We start from the raw sequence: 15,673 nt of genomic DNA on the forward strand, positions 1-15,673 counted from the left end.
GCAGGAGAGGAACGAGGCAAGGTGGTGAGAGCAGAGAGGTCAAGGTGCTGGACAGAGAGGGTCAGACCCCAGACGAAGGGGAATGCTCCCATGCCTATAGAAACCGGAGCCTGGCTGGGTCTGCCTTCTGCACTGCCTGGCCTCCTCTAGAATGAGCAAGGACCAGCCCCTTGCCTCCTGTCAGCCTCTCCCTGCACCAGGAGGGAGAAAGAGGAAGGAAGAGGCTCTCCAGGGCTGAGGCAGGGGCAAAGTGTCCTCTCCTTACAATAAGTTTTAAAAGTCCTGATTTCATGTCCTCAGAGTATCTGAGTCAGAAATAACTGGGCAAAACACAGCCCACTGTGCCTTGACATGGATGTGGCATAGCTGTGCCACTGACCAAAGAGGCCCGAGTGTCCCGTGGAGGCTGACATTCGGAGGCTACTGCCAGGCACTGACCCCACACCCCACCCAGCAGACAGGCAGTATGCTGGGGAAAGAGAAGACAAAAGAAGACAATTAAATATGCCAAAGAAAAATTTAACAAGACACTTTTAGGTGTCTGAGGGCAGGTCCAGACACTGGTAGGATAGACAACATTTTTAACTTTGCCACTTCCACCCCCACCACCCCAGTGATGGTGAATATCCAGAGATAAGGCAGAGAGATGGCCAGCACAGAAGCCAGAGAGGTGGGGCTGGGCTATGGAGCATGTAGGCTTGGTGCTGGCTGTGACCCCCTCTTTGGCTGGTAACAGATCTCACTGTACCCTAGACACTATCTAGCACCTAACCCCAGGACAGCCAACCAGAGCACCCACCTCCTCCAAAATCAACAGCAGACCCAAACAGAGGTGATCTTAGTCTTTCCTTGGTTTTATATATAAGTAGCCATGGCAAAGAAAAGTCTTTCTTCAGCAGGGTTGATGAATAGGAGAATGTGAATTTGGGACACCAGTGGACAACCCTCTACCACATGGAGAGGGACTGTCTGCAAATGAAGTCAGAGATAAGAAACAGAGACAGGGGAGAAGAGGAAATGGGGGAGGGGGATAGAAGAGAAAAGGAGGGAAAGAGGGAAGCAGAAGGGGTGCCGTTGACCTTCGGTGGGGCCCACCCCGAGGCCCTGCTTCCTGCAGCTGTTCCTTAGGGCTAGTGACCTGTTCCAGAAGTGACCTGTTCTTAGCTTCCCCACCAAATGGATCCCATTTTTGTTTAAGCAAATTTGCTTTGGGTTTCTGTCATTTACATCCTTGGGATCTTGATGAACACAGAAATGGTGTGACGACTTCTCCACCCTTCCCAACCCTGGGGCTGGTTTTGAGCTTCTACGGTTGAAGGAGCGAGGGCCAGAAACTGCCAGGACTATTTTTCTTGAGATGTGGTGTGGTTCTGTTTAATGAGTGAGGGCCAGAAGCTGGTTAAACTGTTTGGGAGAGAAGCTTCGAGGCCATGGGGCGGAAAGGCCTGCTTCGCGGCCCAGGACATGTGTACACCTCAGGACCAGGGAGAAGAGTCTTTCTGCTCTGCCCAGCCACCAGCTTTGAAAAGACCTTGAAATGGCATGTTGGGCATTTCTGCAGGGACAGTGATCCCAGTGAGACATATCTCAACATCTGTGGAGGCAGCAGGTAGCAGAGAGGTGAAGGGGGAGCAAAGCAGAGAGGGCGACAAGGCAGCCAGCATGGGGGCCACCATTACCACCCTTGTTTGTGGGGTCACCCCTCGGAGACTCCAGAAATAACCAGTACACACTGTGAGCAGGTCCAGCTTCTGGCTGGTGAGGATGCTGCTATAAATAGGAAATATAGAACCTTATTCTGTAGGTAGAGGATGGTGAGGTGGATTATTCAAGTTACATAAATATGACTTGATATTGGTCTTGGGCACTTGTGCTGCTTTCCGTGAGCATAGACCATTGAGAGCAGCATGAGCTCCAGTAGCTGTACAACTGATTCATAGGGTTTCCAGACCATTGATGCCAGCGGGGAGCAGTGACTGCCCCAGACCCGAGCAGGGTCAGTCACTGAGAGAGAGGAAGTGACTTTGGATCATCTCAGTGATAGAACAGAACACAGCCCCAGGGTATCACGCTCAACTCCAATCAATCACAGAATGGGCACTCCAGCAAAGTAGAGCTATTGGCGCCTTACTAACCTGCAGAAATCTATTAGCTGTCCCCAGGCCAGTTGAGTCCTGGTGACAGTGAAGATTCGATCTGAGAGCCGAGGCTGCCTTGTAGACTCATCATTACATAAAGATGCTTGCGGCATTATCACTGTCTGTCACCACCAGCATGAACAGAATGTGTATTCTGTGCTTCAGCAAAGGCCATCGGGGTGTCTTCTCATGATATTTTTCCTTCAAAGAACACAGATGTTTTTGCTGTGTCCTGGGACTTCCGAGCCTAATGTCCCCAAGCACCAGCTCAGAGGTGAGCTGTTTCCATTGTGCTGAGGCTGCAGGAAGAGGATGGTATGGATCAGTATTCTAGTTACTCTGGACAGATTTTCAATCTTTCTCCCAAAGGGTAAAAACAGCATTTCCTGATTCTTAAAGACCTTCCAGTCTGTACCCCCCCTGCATACATATGACATGGAAGACTCAACCCGAGGTGAAGCATAAGGGATCCTTTCTGAAACAGGGATCTAAGGGTATGAGACAAGAACACAGATACATGAGGAAACCAAGGGAACTGTCACTTCCCACACAGCCTGTGTGCACCCACCCACGTGGTCACAGCTCAGACACCCGGGTAACTCTAAAGAGACTAAAAGTGTGCCCTCAGCCCACCCACGGGGTGTTTCTGGTCATACTTGGTGCTCCACCACATAGGCAAAGACAAGGAGGGGGATGGAGGTGAGAATGGGACCTGGGCAGAAGTGCCTAGGCACACAGACACAAGAAAAGAAGAGGAGTGGGGTAGAGGGGCCCCATGCTTGCTCCCACATGGGTCCACTTTGTGGCAAAGACTTAGAGGCAACCCAAAGAGATGTGAAGGGGATGTTGGTGTCTTCATCATCAGGGACGTGCAGGGCCTCCCACAGGCCTCACAGAGGCCACCATCAGAAACCCATGTGCAAGAGGCAGCAACTGCATGAAGCCACTCTACTCCCAAGGAAAAATCAGACAAACTGCCCTCCTGCCAGGCCTTGGAGCCTCCTCTTCCCGATCTGAGATCGCCCAGGGGCATAGACCACCACTGGCACAGAGCAGAGGAGTCTGGGTCTGTGTAACCTCCCCAGGTCACAGCACAGGCCACCACGCACAGGAAACAGCAGGGCCAGTAGCACTGGGTCCCAGTAGAGATACATAGTACTGGGCAGATGGTCCATTTCCCAAATAGACACAAATGCCTGGTATGGCTGCTGCTCTGTTCTGCAAAGTGTTTGGGTGACTTCCCAAGAAAGAAAGGAAAATATGGTTATGGTGAACTATACCATCATGGCCCCAGTGAAACATGCTTCCCAGTACTCAGGCCCTTGTGTGTTCCCCTCCCCCATTGATGCTAGGCTTGGTCATGGGACTTGTTTTAACCAATGGAGCATTAGCAAGTATAGCACAAGCAGTGGTTTGATAAGCCCATGCCCAGGGTGGTTTGTCTTACAAGCCAGCCCTTGTAAAGGATCTCAGCTAGGATGCTGAATGTTGAGAGGCTGTGTAGAGAGAAACTCTGGAGGCTGAGAGGCCTCTTGTATTTCCAGCCTAGTCAAGCTCCCAGCTAAGTGCAGCTGCATAAGTGATTCAGCTATGTGGAGCAGAAGAACCTCCCAGCTGAGCTTTGTTAGCCACAAAATTGTGAGAAATAATAAAGTGTTGTTGCTTTAGACCACGAAGTTTTGAGGTGCTTTGTTACCCATTAATAGCTAAAACAAAGGGGCTGAGGAAGGATCCAGGAACTTTTCACACCATTTTTAGCCTATCTGCAGGAGAGTAATCAATCCCACCCATTCATCCCAAAAGAATGATTTACTTCTGAATCATAAGGCCTGGTGCCTCAAACAACAGCAGCCTATGAATGCAAATCAGCAGTTATTTAAGAAGCCACAGTCAGGGTTTCCAACCTCCCCACGTTGGCTTTGCTCCACTTAAAAAGAAACCCTGTGTCTGGACACTGATGGAAACCCCCCAACACCCCCCAAAAGTAGTTCTGGCCATCCAGCAGAAGGATGCACATTTTGTTGAACAAGTTAAATACAGCCAGTCAACTCAGTCATCACCTCAGTTAATGTATTGTAATGTGTGAAGGGCTGGAAGGATCCAATGGACTCCAACTCTGAGGGGTTTGCAGTTTCACTGAAGAGAAAAGAGATAAGCCTGGGAACAGGTAAGCAGATTTGTGAGATTTTAACAAGAGTGGTGGGCAGTACAGAGGAGATATCACAAGGCAGTTGGTAAATCGTTGCCTGATGGACAATAACATCCCTTTTGATTTCTAATCTTACAGCTGTATGATGAGCACTTTCACATCCCTTATTTCATTGATTTAAAACAACAGCCCAGTGATGTGGGTAGGGCAGGATTCAAGATCCCCTTTTCCTAGAAAGAGCTTAAGTAGAGCATGAACTGGAAGTTCAATTCCTGGGGTCCTGGGCCCATAAACTGGACTGAGCATAGAATGAGTGGCAACGAACAGAACTGAGTGGGAGGAATGCACTTAGGCTAGGCAGCAAGTGTAGAGGCACTGTCCCTAGCAGGCAGCCTGGGCAGGAGGGACATTCCTTGTGGGGTATTTCTCCACACAGTCCTGGGACCTCCTCCCTCAGAATCCCTTGACACAGACTGATAATGTAGATTCAACAGCTGAGGGTTGGGCCTAGGAGTCTCTATTTTAAGAGGTCCCCAGGCAACTCTGATGATCAACTCTATTTGAACACCTGCCACAGAGTTCCCCTGGCCAGATGGCATGGTTATCAGGTCACCTGACTGGTGGGCACTAGAGATGGGACTGGCCCCCAGGCCTGGGTCAGTGCTCTAGCTAGTTCTCTGATCTTCCCTAAGGTGGGACTGATCCAGTTTTGGAAGGACATGTAAGATTTGGGGCCAGGCACAGTGGCTCATGTCTGTAGTCCTCGTCGTACTTTGGAAGGCTGAGGGGGGAGGATCATTTGAGTCCACAAGGATCACTTGAGTTTGAGGCTGCAGTAAGCTATGATCTCAACTTTGCTCTCCAGCTTGGGTGACAGGGCGAGATCACATCTCTGAAAATAAATAAATAAATAAATAAATAAATAAATAAAGTTGGGCATGCAGAAAGATAAAGGATAAAGCATTGAAGGCACCAAGGAAAAACTAGGGGTGAATAGCTCAATTCCACCCTTTCCTGTGTTGCATCTCCATGACTCAACAGCCTTGTTTTTACGTTAAAAACTAATAGTAAAGGGACAGCCAATGCTAACAAGGGTTTGGGGGTTATTATCCCCAAACCCCAACTCCAGGGATTGCCCAGTCTCGATTTTGTCTCCTGTTTCTTAGAGGTAAGGAAATGTCATTCTTGAACTGGGGCATGGGCAAGGTCCACTCCCACTCCGTCCCCAGAACTGAGAACTCACCCAATGTCAGACGGCAGAGCACTGAGGGGGACAACCTACCCAGGACAGCAGGCTTCCAGGGTGCACTGCCATTAGAGTACCAGAGTGGGGCGGACAGGGCCTCATCCCACATCATGCCAGCAGGTTCTATGGACAAAGGTGGCAGGGAGAAAAGTTCCGCCAGGCTGAACAAGTAGGGAGTGTGTGGTGTGTGTGTGTGTGTGTGTGTGTGTGTGTGTATGTGTGTGAGACAGACTGTTTATTAATTTATTAATACAGATAATAAGAATAGTATTAATATTAATATAGATATTATATATTCATATTTGTTAACATAGACAATAAACAGAGTCAGAGATAATGAAAGAGGAGATGGGGTGGGGGGTCCACTCCTCTTCCCAACCAAGCCAACGTGGGGTAAGGGCAGAGAAGGAGGAAAAGACACAGGGCAGTGGGGGGGCGATCCCTCACATTTGACACACGGCAGTCGGGGGGCGATCCCTCACATTTGAGATTTATCTTTTATTTCTCTGTGACTGAAACTGAGCCACTTCCGATCTGTATCAGGAGGAAATGTGCTGCTTATGCGTTCATAATTAGACCCAGGTAATTCACTCTGTAATAATCAGCAGGCTTCTCCCACCAGCCCACTAAACCTCCCCTCCTGCCTGCTTCTGTTTCCATCCCTGCCCCCTCCCAGGTGGGGATCCCTTAAAGAGGCCCGGCTGGTTCGTCATCCTTTTCCTTTCTTTCCAAATGGTCCTCCTGGGGCCCTCACTGGCGGGCCTTTCCCTTCGTTGTGATTCAGAGTAAGGTTCTGAATCAGGGCTCTAAGGAACCAGAGAAGCCGATTCCAGGAAAGGGCATTAGTTCAGGAGCTTGGACAGTGAGCAAGCCGAGCCCACTCGCCCTCTGGCTCAGCACAGCCCAGCCGGACCCTCCCACCGCAGGGAGGAGACCATCTCCAGGAAGCCAAAATGACGAGAGGGTTCTCTTCCTCCTGTCTCTCCAGTGGGCGCAGGGAGGATAGAATATTGTCCTTTGAGATGTTACTGCCACTGTCATTGTGAATCGAGGCCCAGCGCTCCAGGACTCCCAACTGAGCACACTGCCTCCATCGCCTCCAGCCCCCAGCCCACCTCTCAGCCAGTGCCCAGGTCTCTGCAGAGGGGACTGAAGGAAGCCAGATGGATGAGGCCCTTAAGGAATGAGGGCCCAGGAGACAGGAGAGAAAAATTAAAATGCAAATTACTTTGCTGTTTTGTTTTATACTGTTTCTTTAAAAATATTATTCTCATTACAAAAGTAAACCATGGTCACTAGAGAAATTTCCAAAAACCTCAGCGTTCAGAAAAGAGGAAAATGAAAATCACTCTTAATCCAGCCACCTAGAGATAATTACTAGGAGGTATTTGCTTGTGGTTCTCTTTACATATTTATATAAATCTTAATCCACAAACTCAAGTGGGTAAGAAATGAAAGATTACTAGTCAGTCTCTGTTAGGAGACCCTGTCCCTCATTCCTCAGAGGTGGTAGAAATCTCAGCTCGGTTCTGAGTCCCACACCCACTTTCCTGACCCTGTGATGAATTCCGCAGGCTTAAGTCAGGCGATCATCCCACCCACAGCCCTCTCTGCCTGCACTGATGTCCACCAAACCTCTGTTGTCTATCTGCTTCCTAAAGGTCAGTCCTGTGGGTCGCTGCTGCACGGATCCTCATTCTCATCAAAAAGACAGCTGCAGAATGCCTGCTTGCCTCTTTCATGCCCTTCTCAGAGCACTGACTCAGAAGCCCTTCTGTCTCCAAATCATTTTAGAGCTGGAGGCAGCTTGCTGTGGCCCCTCAGCACTTAATGTACACTGAGGTGAGCTTGCAGCATGTAGGAGGTGAGCTTGCAGGAATGATCTGAGGGCTTCTGCCTCCTTAGGGCTCTCTAAGAAAGGTATTTACCATCTCCCTCTGCACGCTGATCCCCCAAACTATCTGGTCTTCTGTCATCTCTCTCCAGGCAGAACACTCCTCTACCCGCTCTCAGAGACCTCCTCACATCTAAGGTCTCCTTGTGTCCCCATGAACTCTCTTCTCCTCACCTCCTGCTCTAGCTTGCCCCAAGATGAGGGAGATTCTGTTTTAACTTCAGGGATGGGAAAATTTGCTTTTATGCAGGATTGCCATATAAAGTTGAGCAGTGTGTGCACCGCACAACAGGGAAATTTCACATGCCATGCCCAGGGAAAGGGCACCTTTTTGTAATTTGCCCAAAGGTACCATGTGTGTGAGCCACAGTGCTGCCCTTACTCATCATGTCTTGTTCCAAACTTATACCCGGGCCTAGATTTTGAAACTCAAAAGCTAATAATTTGACTCTTTTGTTAGCCGAGTTCTGCAATGCCCTCCCTTCCCTGAAGCAATTAATATTGAGCAGTCTGGCTGCTGTCTGGCTGCAAGGAAGGACCACAGGTGTCAGGAAATGCAGGGGGATGCCTTGGTTAATACTTGACAATAGCATGCCCAAATGTATACGCCCATTCGCAGCTCCAAATGCTAGGTTCAAATCTTTGGGGTTGGGGGACAAAACTTGAATTTTTAAAAGCATGCCAGGTAATTCCGAAGGGATTAGGGGAGAATTCCCATGAAAAGCAATCAAGACCAGTCCCTGGAGAACTGCTGTCCCCAGCCCTTCAGCTCCCAGTGGGGAGCCGTGGGTGAGGTTGCTTTTCTCACCTGGATGGGTGAATTCAGGGGTTGGGGGGCCAGGCTGGATGGCAGCTTTTCATATCTTAAAATGCCCTAAACAACCTCAAGTATCTTCTTGTTTTCCCTGTTTGGTTCCAGCTGAGATGTTGAGACCATCCACTCACTAGTGAAGCCCAGCACCACTTCTGGGGGAGTGTCATCTTAAAGGCTTTCTCCAAGAAGGGGCAAGATGACTCCAAGCCATCCAGTCCACTTCTCCCAACCACAGGCAGCCCAAAAGCAGCCTCCTAGTGGGAGGGGTGGGAGAAGCCCCTTCCCCAGCAGAACTGGGGTACAGAGAACCCCATATGCCTCCTCAAAGGAAGCCTTCAGGATGGAGACAACCTCATGTTTGACCTGGGAGCCTGACAGGAGCATGTTGAATTTCTATTGCCTCAGCATAAAATGGCAATGCTAATGTAGTTTCCAATTTAGGTTTTAAAATGCCACTTTAAAGGACAGCTTCAGTTCTCTCACTTAAAACTTTTAAAAAATAATCACATTTCCTCATGAATCAGGACATGGGCATATTCATCCCTTCCTCCCCATCAAGGACTCGCAGAGCATAAGGCATCCTCTTCCACAGACCTTTCGTGATCATTGTGCGCCGCTTCTTTGGACAGGGGGCTTTCTCTGCCCCGACCTCAGATCCACAGTCCCTTCTGCCTGAGGCCACTGAGCAACCAGTGACACTTCTGCCACACTCCGTGAAAGAAGACTTGCTGCCCAGTGACAGAGCGGGAGGGAGGACTGGGAAAGATATGAGAGCTGCCCGGGCAGCAGCCAAAGGCAAGGTTTGAAGCAGGGGGTGCTTGATTGTAGGGAGGGACTTATCCAGACAAGAGAATGGAGATCCCTGATAGTTTTATCAAAAAGAAACCAGGTAGTTGGGTTTTCTTTCAGAACTTTGGGAGGAGAAGAAAACATAATTTCACACCCTGAAGAAATATATACCTGAATTTCATAAACTTGGATTTTCTTCCTCTTTCTAATTAAGGGTAGAAAATCTCCCTACCCTTTCAGTGCATGTGGCGGGCAGGGATGGGCATAAAGAGAGAATGTTGTCCAAAGGATGTCTCTCCTATCCCAGGCTCCCATTAATCTGGGAAGCAACCTCAGGATTTATGCCCAGGAAGACAGGGCTCCTCATAGGAAAGAGCTTTCTCTAGAGGACTGGATTTGTAGGTTTGACCTGGTGTTTGGGGAAGGATGGGGTGAGTAGGAGGGAGTGCCTGTCCTTGCAGGGCCAGGAGTAATCCCTTGAGAGGGAAGTCAGGCTTCTAGCTGCCCACGTAGGTCCCTAGCTCAGGAGGAGAATCTACAGGCAAAGAGCTCAAGCCTGCACGACCTGCTGCCGGCTCTCCCAGCCCCAGTCCCTCACGGGCTGGCCCAAACTGCTGACTCCTGAGGATGCAGAGAGCTCAAGCCTGCACCTCCTGCTGCCCGCTCTCCCAGCCCCAGCCCGCCACAGGCTGACCCAGACCGCTGACTCCTGAGGATGCAGACAGAAGGCAGGTTCCCAGTCCTAGAGCTTATTGCTAACTAAGACCAGTCTTTCTAGTTGGTCCTGCCCTCAGCCATGGGTGGGGGTTACAAGACAATGGGGCCATTCCCTGGCCTCCCAACCAGCCTGCTCCTGAACCCTAGGAAGGTAGAGCCCGATGGCCCTTCCCAGTCCTTCCTTTGTGGCCAAAAGCCAATCTGGATAGTTTTGTTGTGTTTTGTTTCATATTTTGAATCCTTTCCAGATTTTTAAAAATTTCAATTCATTTTGATTCCATTTTTCATTCTAAATAAATATTCACTTTAAAAACCTAATGATTTGCTCTTGTTCTCAGAGAGGGCCCCTAAGATGTACAAGCTCCAGATTTCAAAAGACCTAGAACCGTCCCTAAGGATGGACGACAGGGTAAATGAAAGGCAAGAGGCTGCTATAGTCTCAGTGTCCAGCAATGGGGCTCTGGGCCTGGGCAAGAGCCAGCCCTGTAGAAATACTGATGGCAAGGAGAGGGAGAAGGCCCAGCAGAGACAACAGCCCAGGACACACGTGGGCCTGACGCTGCTGACCACAGACATGAAGCTCTAGCCATAAGGGAGGTCTGCTTGACACCCTGGGCTCCGACTTAAGCCCAGACTCAGAGGCCCAACCCCAAGAATGAGGTTCACTCTTTCACTCTCACCCTGGGAAGACTAAATATGAGGCACAGAGTTAAGACCAGCAGTAATCAAGTGGGGACTGCCTGGGTCTCATCCACTAAAGAGAGAGCAGAAAGGAAGGGTTAGCTGGGGCCAAAGGCTGGGAGAGGGGGCTTCCTGGGAGGGTTGAGTCTTGCTGGCACTTCAACCTTGGCACCTGCCCCTTCCTCTAGGACCTGACAGCCTTTTGCAAAGCTCACCAGCCCCAACCTCAGCAGAGGAAAGACGACTCCATGCTTGGCTAGTAAGGGCAACAGTGCCACCAGCTTCATACGTCCCACCTGGCAGGGGGCTCCTAACAGGTTGGTTTTGCTTAGGAATTCCTTACCGCCTGACTGAGACACTTTCAGCTTGAGGCTTTTCTTACCGAGTCCTTTCTTCCCTCTCTCCTCTCACGGGTCAGAGCAGTACTGTGACCTCAATGCTCTCCCTGGTGCCTCTTGTTCATGCCTCTTTTTTTACCCATCACAGCTGTTTCCTCTAATACATCTTCTGCATGTGCTTCTTGGAGGACCTGAGATGACACTGAGCCAGACTAAATTTTTCTTCTTGCCATAATCAGAATAATTAAACAAGATTAAAATACAGAAACTTTGTCGTTGTGTGATTCATGATGTTTAATACTGCACCCATGCACTACTTAAAGTAATATGGCATCCCACTTGAAGTATTCATGTCAAATTTTGGAAAATGCAATCCTAGACAAAACCAAACATTTTCTGAAGGAGCTCTTTTGCCCTGGCTTCACTACCAAGTCCCAGACCTTTCCATGAAGCAGTCCTGCTTCAGTGCCATAGATGAGTTGGCGCCTCTGAAGTGTCTAAACACACCTGCTCCCTGCCTTGCTACCTGTCTCCATTTATGGGTCTAAGGCACTCCTTCTGGCTTCCAGTCTCTCCATAAGTGTAACCACAAAGGCCAGGCACCCTATCCTGGAAGCCCAGGGACAGGGACCTGAGGATGCTAGCCAGACTACCAGGGGCCCCTGAGCCTGGCAACTGATCCTAAACAACAGTCCTGTTCCCAGTCTTTGACCATATACCGGTCCTATCCCAGCTTTAGTCTCCTTGCCAGTCCTTGGCCAGAGTGATGGCTTATTCCTTAGCATGCAGCAACTCCACCCATGACCCCAGCCAATACCCCTAATTGAGCCCAGGCAGCAGGAGGAATGCAGTTTTACCACCATGCAAACCTCTGCCCTTCCCAGAGAAGGCAAGATGATTGGGTCCGGGGGGTGACAATCAGTCTATCAGTCCCAGGATGCTATAGGCCGTAACTTACTTGGCTTGAGGTTACACTGCTAAAGGGACTCAGAGAGGCAGATGAGGTCACATGTCATTGAGACCATAGAAAAAATGTTGAGGTGCTAACCAACGAGTGGTGAGACCTGATTCAAAAATAAATGGCACAGCATTCACCAGCCTGGTGAATCTCGAAACTGGCTCCATCCCATCATCTGATCTGACCAGAGACTGGCAGGCTGACAGGACCACAGGACAGAACTGGAGACACCCTTTCTGGGATAGGAGACAAAGCCCTTTCGGAGCTTTCTCCTTGCAGAATCCTTTCTCCCTCACACCCATCCTCTCTCCAGTTACTCCACTCCACTAACCAAACTGCAGCCACTTTGAAAGCCCTGGCAAGACCATTCTCCAAGCCTCCTATGGACTATTCTCATTAGGAAAGCTGCTTCATTCCAGAGTCTGGGCTTGCGCTACTTGCTATTTAGTTCTTAAAATGGTTATTGTAGGCCGGGCGTGGTGGCTCACTCCTGCAATCCTAGCACTTATGGAGGCGGAGGCAGGCGGATCACCTGAGGTCAGGAGTTCAAGACCAGCCTGACCAATATGGTGAAACCCCATCTCCACTAAAAATACAAAGAAATTAGCCGGGTGTGGTGGCTGGTGCCTGTAATCCCAGCTACTTGAGAGGCTGAGGCAGGAGAATCACTTTGAACCTGGGAGGCGAAGGTTGCACTGAGCCAAGATCACGCCACTGCACTCCAGCCTGGGCGACAGAGTGGGACTCCGTCTCCAAAAAAAAAAAAAGATCATTCTAAAATGGAACCTTAAAGTCACCAACCACTATGGTTGCCAAAGTCATCTAAAACAAACAAACAAACAAAAAGTCACTAACAGGGTGATGATTTAAAAAACAAACAGAACAGTTCTGCAAGCAAGGGCATCCTCAGCACTCACAGGGGGAGCGGCCATTCCATGCTCCAGCAGACTCACACCACACAGGGAAGCCACGCCAGCAGCAACCAACCCCGACCCGGCAGACTCACACCACACAGGGAAACCACGCCAGCAGCAACCAACTCCGACCCGGCAGACTCACACCACACAGGGAAGCCACGCCAGCAGCAACCAACCCCGACCCGGCAGACTCACACCATACAGGGAAAATCACGCCAGCAGCAACCAACTCCAACCTTCAGACAGCGATTTTTCACCTTTGATCTTCACCCCCAGCTTCTGCGTCACGCTGAGTAGTTTAATAATAATTCCCTTGGTGTGTGGAAGAAACAGAAATAGCTCCACCAGGCATCACAGGCCTGCGTGGCACAGTTTATGAAATCCTGGGCCTCTAATGCTCCCAGTCTCCCAAAGTTCCATTAAACAGCTGCCAAATGGCTCTCACTGGCAGGAAAGGCACCCTTGCCTTGCTTCCCTCGGTTTCTCCACAGACAGGTCAGCAGGGAAGAAAAGCGTGTCACTCAGCAACTCCGTAATGGGAAAGAGGTTGCCCTGAGGTCCCACCCCTGTGACCTCTGCCTATCAAAGCCCACCTCTAAGCCCCTTTTTATAATCTTTTCCAAAGACTTAAATGTATGGGGACACAAAGCTCCCTTAATGGAAGGTCGCTCTGGCTTTTATAAAGAGCTGTGTAAACTTCATCTCTGCATTTACTCAGTACCAGCCTTGTTTAATTTCCTGCCTGGGGATGTGCAGGGAACGTGACTGCCCTCTCAGGGCCCTGAACATCTTTCAGAAAAGAAACAGTACCCTCCCCACTTCAGGGCCCCCCTAAAAGGCAAGATACCTCCTCCAACTGTACTGAAAGGGAAGGCAGTTTGACCACATGTTCTCTGTTGAGCTTCTCTTTAGAAAATGCAGCTTCAGACTGAGTGGACAAGCACAGACCACAGTTGGAGGGTCCCCTGCACCATGACCAGCTATGTGATCTTGGCAAGTGACACCACTTCCTGGGGTTCTGGCTTTCTCCTTAAGAAAATGAGGGTGATAGAAGTGCCTGTCACAGGTTGCTGTGGGGAGAAAGATGATTGCTAAGCCCCCACCTAGTGCTCAGCCTGTGGTAAGAGGGCCAGGAATGTTAGTTACTAGAATCATTCTGCCATGGCAGATGGTTCATTATAGTGGCTACATGCATGGACTCTGGAGCCCCACTTTCCACGTCCGAGTCCCAGCTTCTTCATTCACAGGTGGGAGACCTTGCATGTGTCATTTCTATAAAATGCAGCATGGGAACAGCAGCAGCTGTGGGGAAGGAATGAGCAGTGTTGGGGACATCAGGTTCAAAGATTTCCCTGCCCACCACCACCACCACCACCATCCCTGTTTCACCACCATCCCCGTCCTGCCACCTTGACCAGCGGAGCTGCAGGGGCCTTTCATCCACACCAAACCCTTTGCAGATACCCCACTCCACACCATTTCCTGGACAATCACAGCGTGTTTCCAGAGGAGGATCAGAAAACACTTATTTATCATCACCCCTCATTTTACAGCCCAAAGGGCTGAGGCCTGCCCCAGATTCCACTTAGAGCCTCCCAAATGAGCCACCTGGCGTCAGTAAGTCCCCCTCCTGGGTTCATATCTAGGATTATGGTGGACCTGAGAGAAAGTGGGGAAGGTAGGCCATGCTACTTCCCATATAGACCCCAGGTGGAAATTCTAGGCCAAACCCCAAACTGAGCAACCCAAGTCCTGCATTTCCAAGTAGCTGGGATTACAGGCACCAGCCACCACACCCGGCTAATTTCTTTGTATTTTTAGTGGAGATGGGGTTTCACCATATTGGTCAGGCTGGTCTTGAACTCCTGACCTCAGGTGATCCGCCTGCCTCCACCTCCATAAGTGCTAGGATTGCAGGAGTGAGCCACCACGCCCGGCCTACAATAACCATTTTAAGAACTAAATAGCAAGTAGCACAAGCCCAGACTCTGGAATGAAGCAGCTTTCCTAATGAGAATAGTCCATAGGAGGCTTGGAGAATGGTCTTGCCAGGGCTTTCAAAGTGGCTGCAGTTTGGTTAGTGGAGTGGGGTAACGGGAGAAAGGATGGGTGTGAGGGAGAAAGGATTCTGCAAGGAGAAAGCTCCGAAAGGGCTTTGTCTCCTATCCCAGAAAGGGTGTCTCCAGTTCTGTCCTGTGGTCCTGTCAGCCTGCCAGTCTCTGGTCAGATCAGATGATGGGATGGAGCCAGTTTCGAGATTCACCAGGCTGGTGAATGTTATGCCATTTATTTTTGAATCAGGTCTCACCACTCATTGGTGAAGGCATTCATGCCTTCCCAGGACCCAGGAAGTTACTGACAGCAGGAGCATCACCTCCATCCCAACCCCCTCCATCCAACTGATGAGCTGAGTCTCCCCCTGGCTGAAAGTCCTGATGATAGATAGGCCTGTTCTGGCTTCACATAATGTTCTCTAGCATGCTGCTGGCTGAGAAAAATGCTGTCTGAAACAGGTCAGGTCTTCAGAGAAAGGGACTCCCCCCATCTCCTGAGTGGCCCACTGCCACTGCTGCTATGTCACTGATACATGGTGGCTGTCCTGTGCTAACATGGATAAGCCCTGGACCCTCTCAGAGCCAACTTTGCCATCTGGAAAATGAGGCACTGGCAGCAGCCAAGTGGAGGGGCCCAGCACCCTGTGCACTGGAAGCAGACCGGGCAACCCCCCAGGACCAAGGAGGGCCCTGTCTGGGATGCTGATTGGGCAGATGGGGCAGTGCTGAATCCTGTCAAGCGCTGCTGAAACCCCCACAGGCCCATCTCTGGGACTAAGTGAAAAACATCAAAGAGGGCATTTTTGTACCTCATTTGGTAAACACTGTAGAGTCAGGACTTGGAACCACAGTTTCAACTTCGACAAAGAGCTCACAGAGGTGATTCTGCCGGGCTGAGCAGGGATTTGTGGGTATGAGCTCTGGCCAAGGTCTGCACACCTTGGTTGTTCTTGTTATGCTGGTGGCCAGGCATGAGGT

The 15,673-nt window shown here is 50.1% G+C and overlaps 1 long non-coding RNA gene across 1 annotated transcript; it reads right to left on the reverse strand.

Annotated features, from left to right (window-relative positions):
• Positions 1 to 5,137: 5,137 nt before the first annotated feature.
• Positions 5,138 to 12,896, reverse strand: LOC117065829. The gene is made up of 3 exons (XR_004430056.1): positions 12,678 to 12,896; positions 5,570 to 5,656; positions 5,138 to 5,179 (listed from the first exon to the last, which is right to left on the reverse strand). It is a non-coding gene; the product is annotated as an uncharacterized LOC117065829 (long non-coding RNA).
• Positions 12,897 to 15,673: the final 2,777 nt, after the last annotated feature.

Source organism: Trachypithecus francoisi, unplaced genomic scaffold (assembly GCF_009764315.1).
Source record: "Trachypithecus francoisi isolate TF-2019V2 unplaced genomic scaffold, Tfra_2.0 Lachesis_group2, whole genome shotgun sequence".
Taxonomy (NCBI): Eukaryota; Metazoa; Chordata; class Mammalia; order Primates; family Cercopithecidae; genus Trachypithecus; species Trachypithecus francoisi.